The sequence below is a fragment of the Erinaceus europaeus genome, chromosome 9 (assembly GCF_950295315.1).
Source record: "Erinaceus europaeus chromosome 9, mEriEur2.1, whole genome shotgun sequence".
In the NCBI taxonomy this organism is placed as follows: domain Eukaryota; kingdom Metazoa; phylum Chordata; class Mammalia; order Eulipotyphla; family Erinaceidae; genus Erinaceus; species Erinaceus europaeus.
In genome coordinates, this window is record NC_080170.1 from 121,580,966 (window position 1) to 121,586,774 (window position 5,809).

Below are 5,809 nucleotides of genomic sequence, written 5' to 3' on the forward strand. Positions count from 1 at the left end.
TTCTACCCCAGAGAGGGAGAAATATTAGGGGAAAATGACTAGAGGATTCTAAACTCCAATTCCATCAGGTCTTTGAGACAGAAGAGGTCAAAAGTAAAGACATTTGGAAGTAATAGGTGCAAGTGTGACTTGGAAAGGAAGAGAAGGCAAGAGCCAGGTAGTGTCATACATCAAGTTTAAGCACACACATTACAGGGTTCAAGGACCCAAGATCAAACCCACGGTCCCCCCACTTTGCAGGGGGAAAGCTTTTCAAGTGTTAAAACAGTGCTGCATGTGGAGACCAGGTCTCTTAGTCTCTACCCCTTTCTATCCCCCCTTTCAATATCTCTGTGTCTTTATTCAGTAATAAATGAGTAAATAAACAAAGAAGAAAGGAAGAGAAGGCAGGGCCATAGGAAACAATGGGCAAAATATAGGTAGGTAGGTAGATAGATAGATAGATAGATAGATAGATAGATAGATAGATAGTTATAGAAGTAGTACTCAACCCATGTCTGTGACCTTGGGCGAACCACTGCAATTTCCAATGGAGGGAATGGGGACACAGAGCTCTGGTGGTGGGAACGGTGTGGAATTGTTTCCCTGTTACCTGTAATTTTGTAAACTAATATTAAATCATTAATAAAATATATAGCTAAAGAAAAAATGGTGTGTGTGTGTGTGTGTGTGTGTGTGTGTGTGTTGGTCTCAGTAATCAAATCAGTTCATAGTTGGGTTGACTTTCACAGCTTTTGTGCCTCACTGGGTTCTGCCAGCTTCAGTCCCAACAGCAGAATTCCAAGAAGTGACCGCAGTGCTTCCTGGCAGTATCCCCTCTTGCTGAGGAGAAGGTATGTACCAAGAAGCCTCAGGAAACATGTCATCCTCATCTGCCTTCTCTTAACAAAGAACATTAATCCTTGGGGGGGGGGATGAATCCTTGAAATACACATTTCATCAGAGAGAGAGAGAGAGACAGAGAGACGTAATATGTGGTGACTCAGTCACACGTGTGTAAATCAGCACTTTTTCTGGGGACAATTTAGAATAAGAGGACATTCTTTTCTTCTTGCCTTCCTTCCTTCCTTCCTTCCTTCCTTCCTTCCTTCTTTCTCCCCTCTCTACTTCTTTCTTCCCCCCCCATGAAACTTCTTAAAAATCATTTTATTGGGAAGTTAGTGTATTACAGTTCAGTTGCTGACACTTGGGTACAATTTTTCTCATCTCCCCATGACAGGTGTTTGCAAACCACACTCACCTCTAACTAGGTCCTTTTCCACCAACATGAACCCCCCACACCCTCTCCAGGTTCTCCCCTTCCCTCTGTCCCCAGAGTCCTTTGCTTTGGTGCAATACACCACACTCAATTTAAACTTTACTTCTGTGTTTTCCATTTCTATCATTGTTTTTCACTTAATTATTTATTTGACAGGGAAGAGAGAAATTGAGAGGGAAAGGTGGTAGAGAGGGGGAGAGAGACAGACACATTCACAATACTGCCTCACCTCTTGTGAAGCTTCTCCCCCTCATGTGGGTACTGGGGGCTTGAACCCAGGTCTTTGAGCTTGGCAACATGCGCTTAACTTGGTGTGCCACCACCTGGCTTCCTCTGTCATTGTTTCTGAAATTCCACCTATAAGTGAGATCACCCCATATTCATCTTTCTTGTTTTGGCTTATCTCATTTACCATGAGTCTTTCAAGTCCCATCCAAGATGAGGCAAAGGAGATGACTTTGTTGTTTTTAACAGCTGAGCAGTATTCCATTATATATACCTCATAACTTTATTAGCCAATCATCTGTTGCTGGGAATCTGGGTAAAACTTTCTGAGAATCACCAAGTTTTTCAAATGCACATACAACAAAATAGTGCACAACCCTGCCCTTTGCATACTCTCAGCAAAAGACAAAGGCTGGACTCATAAATTATCACACTGATGTGAAACTGTGAGCTCTAGAAGGATTTAATGTCAGATGCAGAGAGAGACTGGAAGAAGCAGTGTTAGCTTCTGCCTGGGAACAGCCCTCTGCTTACAAAGTGGGGTCTGGAGGAAGAGAGAGAGAGAGAGAGAGAGAGAGAGAGAGAGAGAGAGATATGGATGTGTCACTCTTGCCTCCCAAGGGGCTCCAGTAGAAGCAGCCCCACTACCCCGGATGAGAGAAAGGGAGTGGAGGCAGGGATAGGTTTATGTGTGCTTAGGGAATCTAAGTGGGGTATAGACTTAGGTTTTTATTTATTTTTTATTAGTGATTAAATATTTATTTACAAAATTGTAACACAATAGGGGTATAATCCCATACAGAGTTCTGTGCTCCCAACCTCTCCATTGGAAACTGCAATAGTTCTCCCAAGGTCACCAATAAGCACTAATTCATTCATTATATCTCTCTCTCTGCCTATCTATCTCTATCTATCTATCTATCTATCTATCTATCTATCTATCTATCTTCTCTCCCCTTTTTTCCCAATGGTTCTGACTTCACTCCCTTTCTAGTTCACTCCTACACCTATCACTACTTCCAAGTGTCTTTCTTTTTTTCCCCCTCTTCTCTCTTAGATAAGAGAAACAGTGCCTGGCTGCTTCTGGTGTTTTCCAGATTCTCTTCCCAATACACTAACTTCCCAATAAATGCTTTTTAAGAAGTTTCATGGAGGGAAAAAGAAAGAAGAGAAGTAGAGGAGAAAAAAAGGAAGGGAGGAAAAAAAGGAAGGGAGGAAGGAAGGATGGTATGAAAACAAGGTTCTGGGTAACAAACACTCTGGGTCCTGGTGGAATCAAAGGTCAGAGCTCGCTGGTCATCTTCCCCTAACATTTCTCCCCCTCTGGAGTATGGACCACAATTATTTTTGGGGTGCAGAAGGTGGGAGTTCTGGCTGCTGTCATTGCTTCTCTGCTGGACATGGACATTGGCAGGTGGATCCACACCCCAGGCCTATTTCTATCTTTCCCTAGTGGGGTAGGAGATAGACCTGGGTTTTAAATCTGCTTTGTGCCGGACACATAAGTGAACTGGACCCCATCAGCCCTCCTGCGGTTGCCTCTGATGGCTTTAGAGAAATCCAGATGCTTTTCTGATTATGCCACAACCAAAGAGGGGCTTTGGGGGTTGATCTCCATGTGGCAGATAATTCACCTCCTTTATGAATTTTCTGCCCAAAAAGGAGGGGTGAGAAAATTCAAACTGAGCATAGACTTTCATGAACTTTGCCAGGAGGTATCTTGGGTAATCTCACTTACTTTTTTTTTGCAGCAATAGTTGTAAGAGACACAGTCTTCCTCCTGATTTTTAGATTAGACAAAAGGATGCTTGGAACACTGTGGTGCCTTCTCCAAGGTCACACAGTTAACTTGTGACAAGGTGTGGAGTCGTCCCCCGCCCCCCCCAGATTTGATTGTACTTAGGTTGGAAAGGCACTGGAAATAGCAGGCTCTGTATAAACACGTTTCTGAAATTCACGGAGGTGGTTTGAACAAGCGTTGTTTAACTGGATCCCCAAGGGAAATATGGTCAAAGGTTCACTAATCCTGGGTTGTTGTGCTGTTAGCAGATGACTTGGCTCTGGGACAGAGCTATCGCTTAGGCGAGTATTTTAATAGTTTAGTAATTCAGTTTCCTCATCTCTGTGCTAAGAATAATAATAACAATGATAACAGTAATAATATCACTAATATCCACCTGAACACTCAACTCAACCTCTGATAGCTGAAGTGACAGTTTTTACTTCTTTATTTATTTTAACTTAATGTACTTTTTTGAACTGTAAAGTGCTGTGCAATTTTGATTTGCTGTAACTTGGTTTATTAGGCCTGGGGAAATCTAAATGCCAATTTTTTGCCCTGCTGTTGTAATCTAGTTAGGTATTTTCTGTATCGAAGTGGACATACGGATAAACACACAAGTCTTTTTTTAAAATAACTTTTTATTATCTTTATTTATTTATTGGTTAGAGACAGCCAGATCAAGAGGTACAGGGGTGATAGAGAGGCAGAGAGACACCTGCAGCCCCGCTTCACCACTCACAAAGCTTTCCCCCTGCAGATGGGCACCAGGGGCTCAAACCTGGGTCCTTGAGCGCTCATGTGTGCGCTCAGCCAGGTGCGCCGTCATCCAGCCCCCACAAGTCTTAATATACAAGTGATTGAACCTGATGAATTATTGCAAAATGAGCATACTCCTCTGTAACTACCACCTGAACCAGAGACAGAATGTGAGTGTGGTCGACTTCCGGAGGTGGGGCTAAGGAGCTGCAGCAGCTGTGTTTCTCTCCTCTCTGTTTTCCCCTCCCCTCCCCTCCCCTCCCCTCCCCTCCCCTCCCCTCCCCTCCCCTCCCCTCCCCCTCCCCTCCCCTCCCCTCCCCTCCCCTCCCCCTCCCCTCCCCTCCCCTCCCCTCCCCTCTCCCCTCCCCTCCCCTCCCCTCCCCTCCCCTCCCCTCCCCTCCCCTCCCCTCCCCTCCCCTTCCCTTCCCTTCCCTTCCCTTCCCTTCCCTTCCCTTCCCTTCCCTTCCCTTCCCTTCCCTTCTCTTCCCTTCTCTTCTCCCTTCCCCAGTTAACTAGGAACATGTAAGGAGACCACCGGGACCGTAACAAGACAGGACTAGAATGACTTTGAGAACCCACCAAATCACAGGTTAGTGCAAACACGTGTGGCTCATGGACAGAGAGGAGCCTAAGGAGAGATTCCTGGGGAGAAAGCCCGTATCTACTCCCAGAGCCACTGGTAACAGTCTGGCAGTTTACCGGTTGAGCCACCACCTCCAGTCTGTTTTATTAACAAAAAAACTGTTGAAGGGAGGAGAGGACTCCCTTAAGACTCACCAAATGCAACTGTGAGTCTCCATCACTACTGTCCCTCAGAGGCTGGAGCAGCAGCTGGGAGGCCCTGTGCTGACATTGGGGGGCAGAGAACTGGCCCCGGAACTCAGGAGAAGATCTTCACCTGGTGGGATAGAAGTGAGGTTGTGTAGTGAGAACCTTTCCAAACTGTTCTACATGAATAGACACACTGACCAGGGGAATAGAACTGAGAGTCCGGAGGTGAGCCCCCACACCTATGGACATATAATCTTTGACAAAGGGGCCCAGACTATTACATGGGGAAAGCAGAGTCTCTTCAACAAATGGTGTTGGAAACAATGGGTTGAAACATGCAGAAGAATGAAACTGAACCACTATATTTTGCCAAACACAAAAGTAAATTCCAAGTGGATCAAGGACTTAGATGTTAGACCAGAAACTATCTGATACTTAGAGGAAAATATTGACAGAACTCTTCTCCGCATAAATTTTAAAGACATCTTCAGTGAGACGAATCCAATTACAAAGAAGACTAAGGCAAGCATAAGCCAATGGGATTACATCAAATTACAAAGCTTCTGCACAGCAAAAGAAACCAATAGCCAAACCAAGAGACCCCTCACAGAATGGGAGAAGATCTTTACATGCCATATATCAGACAAGAGGCTAATAACCAGAATACATAAAGAGCTTGCCAAATTCTTCCACAAGAAAACAAATAACCCCATCCAAAAAATAAGGTTAGGATGTGGACAGAGTATTCACCACAGAAGAGATCCAAAAGGCTGAGAAACACATGAAAAAATGCTCCAAGTCTTTGATTATCAGAGAAATGTTAATAAAGACAACAATGAAATGCCACTTCACTCCTGTGAGAATGTCATACATCAGAAAAGGTAGCAGCAACAAATGCTGGAGAGGGTGTGGGGTCAAAGGATCCCTCCTGCACTGCTGGTGGGAATGTAAATTGGTCCAACCTCTGTGGAGAACAGTCTGGAGGACTCTCAGAAGGCTAGAAGTGGACCTACCCT